The 13822-nt window shown below is 37.2% G+C and overlaps 1 protein-coding gene across 1 annotated transcript in view; it reads left to right on the top strand.

Moving 5' to 3' along the window:
- The window catches only part of Sema3c (semaphorin 3C), a 132074-nt gene that overhangs the window by 20944 nt on the left and 97308 nt on the right, over positions 1–13822 (top strand). The gene's annotated exons all lie outside the window — the stretch shown is intronic.

Below are 13822 nucleotides of genomic sequence, written 5' to 3'. Positions count from 1 at the left end.
CTCTTAACCTTACTGGCAAACTATCTTAAGTGTTAAAACTTAATCCTTTTATCAAGATTCTGCTGCTGTAGGTGACTTTTTTGATGCCTCTTCTGCCATGGAGGAAGTAAGAGATTCCTGTGATAATGGACCAGATAATGGACAGATTTCTGTGGCATATATGTCATCTTGAAGTTTTGAAGATTGAGAATTAAAATTTACATGTTTTTCTTAAAAGTTTTTCTTAAAATACCATTCTTTAGCATCATATCAACAAAGTGAACAAACACAATATTTTAATTATTAAAAAAGCTAAACTACCTTTTTGGTGGATGATATAAACTTAATTCTTTATAATCTTCAACATCCCTAATAGAGAGAAAGTCATCAGAAGCTGCTTTTGTGCATTAACGTGCAGTGTAGGTGAGAACAGAAAAGTTTTATTAAATTTACAACAGGTGATATTCTAGGAAAATATATTTTTGAGACTGTATCAACTAAAACAATTCTTGTTTCCAATATTCCATCTATGAATTCATTGCTTGGTTATTTAATAAAAAAAGATGTCTACCTTCCCTTTTAAAGACACACGTTTTGCAGGAAGCCTCACACAGACCATAGACAGAGAGAAGCAACTGACATATAAAAAATGCATAAGACGTATGGAGGAGTAAAATGTTATTATCCAGCTTGGTAAACTTTATTAAAGAGCATGGCAAGGAGAATGTGAATTGAACAGCTGTACTTCCCTGTAATCGAACACAAGTAAATTAAATTTCTCAGCAAAAGTTACTCTGCTCAATAGCAGAATAAACATTTTAGTCAATTATAATATGTAGATAAAGAGAATCATATTGTTTCACAAAATATTGGACTTACTTGCTGATTGGAACATTGTTGACCAGCCTAAATCAGCCTTAATTCTAAGTCGACAGTTCAAAAAGTGCTTGCTCTCTTCTAATTTTCATTTCCTCCTTTTGTGATTGGCATTTATCCATCAAAACGAGATGCTGTAATTCCCTGTACCACCCTATAAGTAGGCAAAACTATGACTCATCGTCCCCACCCGATTACAGCAGAACTGCTAAGTGTAGTGAACCAATGAGGTACTGCTGTAGTATTTTACAGTTTATCTTTAAATCACCCAGTCAACTGTTTATAGAACATCTTCTGTCCTATGCGACACACCTTGAAACACAAATTCCCAGAGAGAATACTTTATTCTTTTTCCCCATGTCATCTCAGTAATAAAGAAAAAAATAACAAACCAAAAACCCCAAATCACAAAAAAACCAATTGAGTGTTTATAATGCAATGCAAAGAACTGATATTGAAATGATTGAATTCATGTCTTCATTTGTTACATAGAGAAACTTTTTATATTTGTACTGAATACATGTTTTAGAAGGTAGTAAGAAATGGGTGCTCATACCATTAACTGCCTATAATTGATGCAACACACACACACACACACACACACACACACACACACACAAAATGATGCTACTTTCCACAGTCTTTACCAGCTGAGGTACTTACAGAGACACAACACAGGCTCAGATTTCTCCAACAGTTAAAAGCATCTATCAACTCTAAGCTTTATTGACTAGGTGGCAAGATGAAGATTATATTAATTTACCCTGATAATGTCATTGTGAATGTTAAATGACCTAGTACTTACAAAACAAATGACATACAATGACAAATGCTAAATATAATTATTTGGTATAAAATAAAGAAATTAAAACAAGTATTTTGCCTAAATGTGTTGGGAAACATTAAACTAGAGAGAGAAGATTTAATGGTCACTGGTCTGGAGAGAATGTTCCTGGCTCATTTACTACATGAAATCAAGTAAAGCACTACTGATAGGTATAAAGACATTTAGTGGACAGTCTTGCTTTCTTGAAAGTCAGTAGACAGTGGTTCTGGTGAGACACAAGCAGAGCTTCTAGCCCAGATTTCTTTTTTCCATTCTTCAACCTCTCAAAAATCTTCCAGACAGGGTTTCTATTCTTTGGAGTGGCACAGAATAATGGAACGTTAATTTCTAAATAGAATGGTAGTTTTGAGAAGAACACCTTCTTCCTGGTTGCACAAAGATAGAGAAGAACACATGACACAGTGCCAAACTGATTCTTATCATCATTTTACCTCAGCTATTTATATCTCTTTGCTTCTCATTTTTACTTCCTTTTCTCCTTTACACATGAGCAAATCTTTTCTAAAAACAATGTCACCTTTCATTTTAATTATCACTTGCTTTTCTGAGCCGCATGAAGGAGGCTGAAAGTGGCTGAGGCATGTTGTCAGGTGAAAGACCACTGGTTAAGCTTATATCAAGGTCTGTAATAAATTGTGTTGTTATTTCTCAGATCTTCCTCAAGATCCAGCTATACCACTCCTAGGCATATATCCAAAGGATGTTCAGATACACAACAAGGATATTTGCTCAACCATGTTTGTAGCAGCTTCATTCGTAATAGCCAGAACCTGGAAACAACCCAGATGTCCCTCAACGGAGGAATGGATACAGAAACTGTGGTACTTTTACACAATGGAATACTACTCAGCAATTAAAAACAAGGAAATCAAGAAATTTTCAGGCAAATGGTGGGATCTAGAAAAGATCATCCTGAGTGAGGTGTCCCAGAAGCAGAAAAACACACACGGTATATACTCACTTATAAGTGGGTACTAGGCCTATAAGATAGGATAAACATACTAAAATCTGTACACCTAAAGAAGATAAACAAGAAAGAGGACCTGGAGTAAGATGATCAATCCTCACTTAGAAAGACAAATGGGATGGACATTGGAATTAGGAGAAAACAAGAAACAGGACAGGAGCCTACCACAGAGGGCCTCTGAAAGGCTCTACCTAGCAGTGTATCAAAGCAGATGCTGAGACTCATAACCAAACCTTTGGCAGAGTGCAGGGAATCATATGAAAGAAGGGAGAGTTAGTATGACTGTTGGTATTATGTTTTGAAATGTATGCACCTTACCCTTGTTCATTCAAATGCTGATTTCTCTCCCTGAGTCTCTGGTTTCAATCAGGACATTGCATTGTGATACTTTTTCTAAGCATCACCTATCTCAACTTTGTGTAAACATGACAAAATAAAATAACCAGCCACAATGTTGAGCAAGGGGAACGAAGCAGGAAGAGAGGGAGGAGCCAGAGGACAGGAAGGTGGGAGGTAGAGGAGGAGAGAAGGGCAGGAGAGAGCTGGGAGAGCAGAGCTGGAGGGGAGGTCTTGGAACGACTTGGAGAATGAACTGGACCTAAGATTTCACAAAAAGCAAGTATAATGGGTGAAATCTAAATGTTAGGAAACTACGAGGTCTTGGAGGTTTAGGATGGAGAAACTATTGCCCAGCATTGTGTTTTAGGTTAATTAAATAAATCCCAGCGTTAATAAAAGAGAAACCAATAGTAAATTTTATTCGTCACTTACAACATGTGACCTGGAGAGAACAGGAGCTTCACAAGGACCAAATATATCTGGGCACAGGGGTCTTTTATGAGACTGTATCTCCAACCAAGGACCATGTATGGATATAACCTAGAACTCCTGCTTGAATGTAGCCCATGGTAGCTCAGTATCCAAGTGGCTTTCCTAGTAAGGGGAACAGGGACTGTCTCTTACATGAACTCAAAGACTAGCTCCTTTACGTCCCTCCACCCCCCCACCCCCCGCCCTGAGGGAGGAACAGCCCTGCTAGGCCACAAAGGAGGACATTGCAGCCAGGCCTGAAGATACCTGATAAACCAGGGTCAGATGAAAGAGGAGGAGGTCCTCCTCTATCAGTGGATTTGGAAAGGGGCAGGGAGGAGATGAGTGAGGGAGGGAGGGGGGTTTGGGAGGAATGAGGGAGGAGCTATGGCTGGGATACAAAGTTAATAAACTGTAACTAATATTAAAAAGATAAAATAAAATAAAATAAAAAGTTTATATCAATAGCCCTTTTCCTAATCCACTCTTTTTGCAGTTCCCATCCTAAAAACGGGACATATGATCTTCCATGTATTTCACACCCAAACTAACAGGCAAACAAACAAAAAACAAAAAAAGGAAAAAGGAAAAGAGCATTGGCTATTTTAAACAATGTTATTTTTTATTTGTCTTACGTTTTATGATTCTTGTAGAAATTCTCCATTTACCATTTTTAGATAGTACCTACAACCAACACTAAATGTAATATATTATTCTGTCTCTAGTAGAGTTAGACATATTTTCCTAATAGTTACTAAAGGGGACTAGTACATAGAAAAGTTAAAAATATGATTTTCTGTTTCAGACAGTGTGGATCAAAGATGTAGATTTAAAAGCTACTGATTTCAGGGAGTGTGGATGAGGGGTGTAGAGTAGCATCACATTAAGGCTCTTGTCAGTCTCAGAGCCCCGTGTGGCCATGAGTGTGTGGCTTGTGCATTCTTCACATGTATACTCAAATCCCAAGATCCTTCCCGCTTGCCACACATAGGCTCTTTGGGTTTCCTTATTTTTAAATTTTTGTCATCATTATTATTATTACAGTTTATTCACTTTGTATCCTGGCTGTCACTTCTCCCTCATCCTGTCCTGGTGCCTCCTTTCCCCCTCTTTCCCTATCTTGTCCTCCCCTAGCCCACTGATATGGGAGGTCCTACTATCTGATCTTAGCCTATCAAGTCTTAGCCTATCAAGTTGTAGCAGAGCACTGGTAAGGATGAAAACATCCACATACCTTGGGAGAAAATTAGATACCTGAAATTAGCCCTAGAAGCAAGGGAGAACTTCATTTGTGGAGAATGAAGAAGTCAGCAGACAGGCTAAGGTGTGAATTGGGTGATTACAGGATGCAGTAAGCTCATGTCTATCAGAAAGTTCTGTAACAGTCACTGAAGACTGACAAAGATGGAGGGGAGAGGGTAAAAAGATGCTTCTAAGACAGCTTAGTCTAGCTGAGAGCCAGATGCCCCAAGAAACTGTGGAAATGGTTCTGTGATTTCCCATTACTTCATACATACACGTATATGTATAGTTTTAAATATACATATGTGTATATTTAAATACATATGTGTATACATATGTGTATATGTATAAATATACATATGTGTATATTTAAAACTATACATATATTTAAAAATATACATATATATGTATATGTGGATTTAAAACTTTATGTAAGACAACCCAAGGTGTGCCTTCTTGACAGTAGGTTTGATTGAGGCAGAGGCCAAGCAAAATGATACTAAACAGGGATAGTGAAATAAGTGAGATTTTTTATGGTTTTAGTAATGGATGTGTAGAGACCTCAAAGTTTTTTCTATTACCTTGATTTGATACAAATGATTATATAAAAAGGCAGCCATGGTTATTAGTTTATGACCTTTTCTTTGAGGTTCAAAACCTTGTAAGTTTTCTATGACCAGATCATGTTACTAAAGAATAATAAATGTATCTCATATTTATAGTTGGAAAGATATCTCAAAAAAGGAATTTATTCTATTGGGGAACTTGAAAATTAAAGCACTTAGAAATGGCTGTGGTGTGGATTATAGCACTGTAGTATGGGGATGTTATTTTGTACAGTCAAAACAAAAAATAAACCTGAATATGACACTTCTATTCTTTTGCTCTGTAATTCCCCTTTATTTTATATACTTTTTTTTAGAAAATAGTATGACATCTTAGAAGTTCCACAAATTGTATTTATATGCCTAGAGATAAATGAATTAAGATGGTGCATTGGAGGAGACTTCAAAACGAAAGACATAAGTATAATTTCTATGTCACATGTTTTTTGCCGTATTGAAACATCACCTTGAGTTTTCTACATTCCAGAGATATATTTGTGATTGAGGAAAGTGTTAGAAAATTCAGCAGGAGCATATTTTTTTGTATTGTTTACTGTCTGTTTTCCTGGAAAGTCCATTCTTGTCACCTAGTCACAGACTTCATGTTTTTAAGGCCTTTTTAGGCCTACAGTTCATAACCACTGAAATTTGGTGATGTTTCTTGGTATTAGTTGGGTAGTTTGATGTGCATATTTAAGAACCTGAATGTTTTGTAAAGCAGAGGTTAGACTTTCTGTAGATTTTAACATGTTTATGAAAGTTTATGGTGCCAAGAAATGTGTTATAAAAACTGAAACATCACTGTGCTTATGCAATTCGTAGATCCCTGTATTGTCTGTGTAAATAGAGGGAGCTAATGAGGCAATAAACAAAGCCATTTTATTAGATTTTTTCTTTGCCAGTGTAACAGTGAAAAAAACAGTTGAGTTCTTCTTTCTGCTCCTGAAATTTAGAATTTCTTTTTCTCATGATCACTAGTGTACCATACACACACACACACACAGACACACACACACACACACAGACACACCCTTTAGTCTGTTACTTTAAACCACATGGAGGGTAAGCTCTGTGTGTAAAGAATGGGGGAGGAACATTTTTAACTCAAATAAACGGCACTGTTAAAAAGAATGCGATTTATGGAGTCCAAGTCTGTCTGTGAACTGTTCAGATAAAACAGTGACCGGGTGTTAGAAGGGTACCATGAATGACTGAGCATGTCTTATGCTGTAGTTTTATTTCTAAAAGTTTAAATGAGGCAAAATGCTAAGCAATATCCTGGTACCCAGAAAAAAAAAATGCAACACTTTCCTATATTTAGAACCAGAATTTAGTTACTGAGAGGAACACTGGATGTCATTTAATCTTTTATATTACAGTTGATGGTGACTCCAAGAGATTAAGAAATTTGGCCTCTGGGCAAGAAGAGTACAATGGCCTGAACTTGTTACTTCTCCATCTGAGTGATCCTCTATATAACTGGGTTCTGTTTTACTTAACTACTTAAGAAGCTTATCAGATGACAGTGCAGCCACTCCTGATGAGATCTGATAGACTAAGATCAGCAGGAAGGAGAGGAGGACCTCCCCTATCAGTGGACTTGGGGAGGGGCATGTGTGAAGAAGGGAGTGGGAAGGTGGGATCAGGAGGGGAGGAGAGTGGGGTTTATGGAAGAATACAAAGTGAATAAAGTGTAATTAATAAAAAAAAAGAATAGTAAAAGAAAAAAAAAGAAGCTTATCAGATATCCTGAATATCAGATAGTTACGTTACGATTCATACCAGTAGCAAAAGCACACTTGTGAAGCAGCAACAAAACAATTTTATGGATGAGGATCACCGCAACATGAGGAAATGTATTAAAGGGTCTGCATGACCCAGAACTTGAAACAGAAGTTAAACAAAAGTTGATTGCTCAAATTGCCTGTGATTTGCAGTTAGTATGTAAAACAGAAGAAAAAAAGTCCAACTCATCTTTGCGCAGTAAACAAACTGCTTCTTATGCATGTCAGAGAGGATCCTAACTCCTCCACTTTCAAGATATTCTACTTACACAAAAATTGTTTTTCCAGTATTAATTTATTTGTTTACTTCACATCCTGGTCACAGTACCCACTTTCTCTCCTCCCAGTCACCTGCTCATGTGCTCCTACCCTCAATCAATCCTCTTCTTCTCCTTAGAGAAGGGAGAAGTCCCCCATGGGTACCAACCTGCCCTGAAACATTAAATCACTACAGAACAGGGCGCATCTTTCCCCACTGAGAGATTACAGTTTCCTTACTTCAAGTTTACTTCTAAGTATCCAGTTCTGCAAGAAGGACAGAATATTCTCTATTAACTCAAGAAGTTTCTGTTTTGCCCTCCTCTTTAAAGTTAACACATACCTTTAAAAATATCCTATTGGGCAATTGACTGCCTCCTTTATTTATAGTTTTTGTTTTGCTTTTTCTCAGATAGGATCTAGGTATATAGTCCAGGCTTACATTAAGGTTGCTGTGTATTCTAGTCTAGTTCAGTTCTGTGATGTCTCTGCCTCAGCCTCCTGAGTCCTAGGATTATAGGCATGGGCCACCACATTCAATGTCCCCATGAATTTTATCACATAACATGAGAAAATAATAGTGTGAATGGAGAATATACATGCTTTTTTAAATTTTCTTTCTTTCTTTTATTCTTGTTATGTTTTCCATATCGCCTCAAGCTTTCCAAACTATTGAATTTTAGATGAATACTTCATTTTGCAGATTTTACCAGGGACTGGAAAAGATATATGTTGATTCTCTGTCTTGTTTCTATTAAGGAAGCAGAAGAAATCCTGTGGACCCAGGATGGGATGGGGATGGGCAAGGGCAGTGGATTGGGGCTTACTCTCTAATAGACTTTTCATGGTAGAGAAATACACAGATTAGAATCTTCAGCTCAAGAAAGGAAGCTGCAAGAGTGTTCTGAACCAAGAAACTATACATGAAGGATAGATGTATGGGATTCCTAGAGATTAATTGTTTAGGGCTCTGGAATTGGAATATGAACATTTAATCTTGTTAACTCAGGGAAGCTTGCAACAGTGTTGAGATTAAAAGGATATGTTCCTTAAAGGGTTAAAGTATGCTGCTGCAAGGTTGTGAAATGATGGTATTGAATTGGATGATGCATCCATTAGATGTGTAGGATATTGGCTTCTCTCTCTCTCTCGTGTGTGTGTGTGTATGTGAATTTTGGGAGAGGTAGTTTGGAGAAAACTAATGCTGTGCTATGGATGTCCCATGACGTAGGACAAAATGTTTTAGAATCTTGCCAGTCTGTGCAATTTCTCTGAAAAACTTGCTCTAAGCTATTGGTTCTGCTTTGGTGTCTCTGGAACTCCACAAACCTTGCATTTTCTCATGTGTCAATATAATTGGGTAAGTTCAGTCTCAAAAAAAGAAAGAAAGAAAGTAGGCCTTTCAGCTTTTAGACCAGCAGATTTTAAAGTAGAAAGGACATTTAATAAAATAGTTTAGCCTAAATTCGTTAAGAAGCATAGCTCATCCTGATCACTGGACTGTTTAGAACCATAGTCTAAAGGCTGTTTTCCCAGATTCTTCTTGAAGATGATCAGCTTTCTGAATTTGTTTTCCTTTCCTTTTCCACACTTTTAGCCTTAATGTTAGTCTTTCTGTTAAGAATCAAAGAAGACTGTTGTTGTAAAATGAGGGATCTCTGACAGCCTTGGAACTTTGTAGGACCTCATCTTTAGCAAATATGTTCTCATAAAGTTAAGAGAGATTTTTAAAGGTCATTTTTCCTGCTTTTGATTTATTCATGAAAGTATTTTATCAAAAAGTGAAGACAAGCAATGTTAAAGACTTAGATATTGAGAAATGTAATGCCTTAAGTGGGAGAAGGGCACAGTTATCAGATAATAGATTTTTAGCACTAAGGTTAATTCCTCTCCGGTATTATTTAAAATATGTGTAAAAAGAGTTTTAGTAAGTAGCTTTAATATACACTTCACTGCTCTTAGCTGCAATCTTCACATAGGCTGTGTACTATCTATCGTCTGATATTAAATTATAAACATAGGAGGCTAGAAGGAGAGATTGAATACTTACTACTTTTGCAGAAGACGCAAGTTTGGTTCAAAGCACTCAGGTCTTGCTCTCACACCTCTGTAACTCTAGTTCCAGTGCACACAGTACCCTCTTCTGTCCTCCATCAGTTCTCGCACACATGTGATTTACTGTTATGCCTACCATCATGAAGGTCTTTAGAGGCGTTCCATCTGCGTTTTCAAAACACAGCATTCTCTCAGCAGAATGTGTGCTTACTCTGGTTTGAATTCACGATAGACAAAGCAATATACACTGTTACAACAGTTTAGTAGCCGTACTTCTTTGAGACCATATATTTTAACAAGCACATGAACTCACACAAGCTCTCACACACATACAGAAGTGAAAAACAAACATGGGATATCTAGAATGATAGTACTTTAAAAATCTCTTCACTGGGGCCGGAGAGGTGACTCAGTGGTAATAGTTTCCGTGCAATGATGAAGTCCTGTGTTCAGAGTCCAGGACCCAGGTAACAAGCTGTACATGCCACTGTATGCCTGTAAGCCCAGCATTGTGTAGTAGGAGTAAGAACATCACTATTGGTTGCCAGCAGAGATGAAAAGACGTGAGATTCAGCTTAAAACAGAGGTCCCGTCTCAAGGGAGCAGGAACCAGAACGATAGAGAAAAATATTTGACCCTTTCTTTTGGTGTCTAACATTCTCAGGCACACATGTGCATGCCTTTATCAGGCAACATGTACATCACAAACATTGCTTAAAACCCTATTAGAACATGTGTAACACTAGGCTAGTGCCTTTGAGAGTTGAATATATTTGGAAGCTTTTAGATTTTTTTTTCCATAACATGTAATGGCTAGTAAGTATCCAGTTTGAAAAGAACTTTGAGTTTAAAGTAAGCAGGTCTTTCATGTAACTCAATATATTTTCGTTCTAATTACCTCTAAGACAAGGAAAACCCGTAACCAACATCTTAATAAGTAGGTTGATAGACTGAAGGTAATAGTGTGTAACCCCAGGACACTGTATTACTTAATACTATAATTTGTTAGGTGCCATACAATGTTTTGATTTAGGGATTTGATTCATACACTTAATCTTCTTTAGGCATTGAATCATCTGTTTAATCTTTCCACTTTACTTTAAATTTGGTTTCTGAAGATAGAGTCATGATGAGACATATTTTCTCATTTGTTACTCACTTCCTTGCTGTTTCTGTTTCTACCATACCATATTGAACTGCTCTTAAATGATGTCTTATAGTTGGTTAGGATTTGTTTAGAAATTTAACAACAATATTAAAAACACTGGGTATTTTTAAGTACATCTTTAATCTAAGATATTTTTGATTAATTTGATATATCATACCTAAGTTTTGGACATGCTCTGTTAAGTTACAATGCATTAAAGTTAACTTTTTGTCATGGAGTACTTTCGTTTAAGTCTTTGGCAGCTACATGTATAAGTCTGGAACCTATATAATAAATAAATACATTCCTTTTTTAATTAATGTAACTTGTTAATGATTATAAGCCTGTATGCATACATCTAAAGATACATGTAGTCAGTATTGGAATGAGAGAACTACTAACCACTATTACTCAACAGCACAAGATTTCCTATCTTACAGAATTTGCTATTGTAAAATCTTTATTTAGTGGAATTACTAAAAAGCTGTAAAATTAATTAATTAATTAGTAGAATTATTAATTCCACTAAATAAATTCCATTTATTTATTTCCACATACAAATTCCACTACCAGTTTTTTATTATTAGGGACTAAATACACACTGGCGGCCTTTTAGCACAAGCTAAATTTTATAAACTTTATGACATTATCTGTAACTGATTGAACTTTCACTCTCTGAACCCTTGCTCACCAACCTTTGAAGTAATTTGCCACAATAAGACCAGTGTATCCCACAGCTCTTTAAGGAATCTGATTTCAAAGAGCTCTTGAGATAGATCACTGGGTAAAGGCACTTGTCACCAAGTCTGATGATCTTAGTTTCACTCCCAGAACCCAAATGATGGGAGCTTAGAGCTAACTCTCATACCTGGTCTTCTGACCTCCACATGTATGCTATGGCACACACACACACACACACACACACACACACACACACACACACACTCTAACACATGTATCCCAATTATGTGGATAAATAAAAATAGGTTGTGCATATATCTATAGAACATCATTGTATAAGCTCATAAATGTAAAAGAAATGCAGTTGATATTCAAATTAGTTAGTTTTGATTGGTCTTTACTATTCCTATATCGGGCTGCAGCAGCATTCACTAATTATGTTGGACATGTTCGTATGAGGGAGTTCAATAATCTGAGTATGTTATATATTTAGTATAATCTTATAAACACATAGCTTCTCAGTCTCAGGGGAGACAACTAAGTCAGAAAAAGCAATCCATTCTCAGCAGGTTTGTTGAGGAGATGCTTAGCTCAGAAGGCTTGTGTAAACTAAGGACACAGTGGGCAAAGACATGACAGATTAGAGAACTGAATAGGCAGACTCCCTCATTTGGGTCAAATGAACAAATGGGCCCTGTTTTGAGTGAACTGCACTCCAATGGAAATACAGAAAAATATGTGTAGATGCCTGTGCTTGATGTACTCCAACCAAGGACCATTCATGGAGATAACCTAGAACCCCTGCTCAGATGTAGCCCATTGCAGCTCAGTATCCAAGTGAGTTTCCTAGTAATGGGAACAAGGGCTGTCTCTGACATTAACTCAGTGGCTGGCTCTTTGATCACCTCCCACTAAGAGGGGAGCAGCCCTACCAAGCCACATAGGAGGACAATGCTGCCAGTCCTGATGAGAACCTATAAGCTAGTGTCAGATGGAAAAAGAGGAGGACCTACCCTATCAGTGGGCATGGGGAGGGGCATGGGAAGAGATGAGGGAGGGTGAAATTGGGAGTGAATGAGGGAGGGGAACTACACCTGGGATACAAAGTGAATAAACTGTAATTAATATTAAAAAAGTGCAGGGAATCTTGTGAAAGAAATGGGAAATAGTAAGACCTTAAGAGGACAGGGGCTCCACAAGGAGAGCAACAGAACCAAAATATCTGGGCACAGGGGTCTTTCCTGAGACTCATACTCCAACCAAGGAACATTCATAGAAATAACCTAGAACACCTGCACAGATGTAGCCCATGGCAGTTCAGTGTTCAAGTGGGTTCCATAGTAATGGGAACTGAGACTGTCTCTGACATGAACTCATTGGCCTGCTTTTTGATCACCTCCCCCTCAGGGGGGTGCAGCCTTACCAGGCAAGAGAGGACTTGATGAGACCTGATAGACTAGGATCAGAATGAAGGGGAGGAAGACCTCCCCTATCAGTGGACTGGGGGAGAGGTATGGGTGGAGAAGAAGGAGGGAGAGTGGCATTGAGAGGGGAGGAGGGAGGAGCTACAGGTAGAATACAAAGTGAATAAATTGTAATTAATAAAAATTATAATAAAAAATTTAAATAGGGAAAATTAATAAAAAAAATAAAAGGAAGTACAAAAAACAAAATAGATTTTAATGTGACAAGTTAAATGGATGAAGCAATCACTTTAAATTGACATAACTTTACTTCTTATATCAACAAGATTCTTTGTTTTCACTTTTAAAAGTATTTTTTAATATGAACACATAAATATTAAGATTTTAAAAGGCCTCTTTCTTGTTTACCTAGTAGGTATAGAGAGAAAAAATGGGAGGTGATGTCTATACATGTGCTCAAAATGAAAACAAACAAACAGAGAGACATTCTATTTCACTTCCTGACACCATGTAAAATTCTCTTTTAGAAACAACACAAGAAAAAATGCTGAACTGCAAAGTTATAAGCCAGTTAACAAACCTGATCTTGAGAGTTGTCTCCAGTGATGGTAGTTACTGTAAAGGAAATCTTTTCACAGAAATATAGTTTATGAAAGCCTTCCATGGACAGGATTTCATAGAAAGGATAATCAGCTCAATATAAAACATTAGTTTTACACTGCCTGGGAACCCAGATTTTCTTAACGTTGTTTTAAAGGTTTGCTTCTGTATTTTGTTGGTACCTATGCTGGTCCTGATGTTCATTATTCTCCAGTTCCTCTGACAGTTTTCCAGTATCATCAACATACACAAACTGGGCTCCGATTGTGTCATCACAGTCTGGTGACGTTTAAGCAGAAATTTAGGGTGGACATTAAAGCAGTCATAAACACATAAAGACATTCCTCAGACATTCATAGAAATGCGGTCACTTCACTATCGCTGTTGGACATGTGGCCAGGGCTCACATCTGCAGTGCCTCCCTCTAGTTTATTTGGAAAACAGTGCTGCCATTTGTAAGGAGTAGACAGCTTATATTCCTGCATCAACACTCTTTCCCCAAGCGGGTTTCACTGAGGTGGCCTTCCTGTTTACATGGATGGAAAAT

This window comes from Psammomys obesus, unplaced genomic scaffold (genome assembly GCF_907164565.1).
Source record: "Psammomys obesus unplaced genomic scaffold, mPsaObe1.curated_primary_1811, whole genome shotgun sequence".
In the NCBI taxonomy this organism is placed as follows: domain Eukaryota; kingdom Metazoa; phylum Chordata; class Mammalia; order Rodentia; family Muridae; genus Psammomys; species Psammomys obesus.
This window is presented reverse-complemented; position numbering and strand designations above follow the sequence as displayed.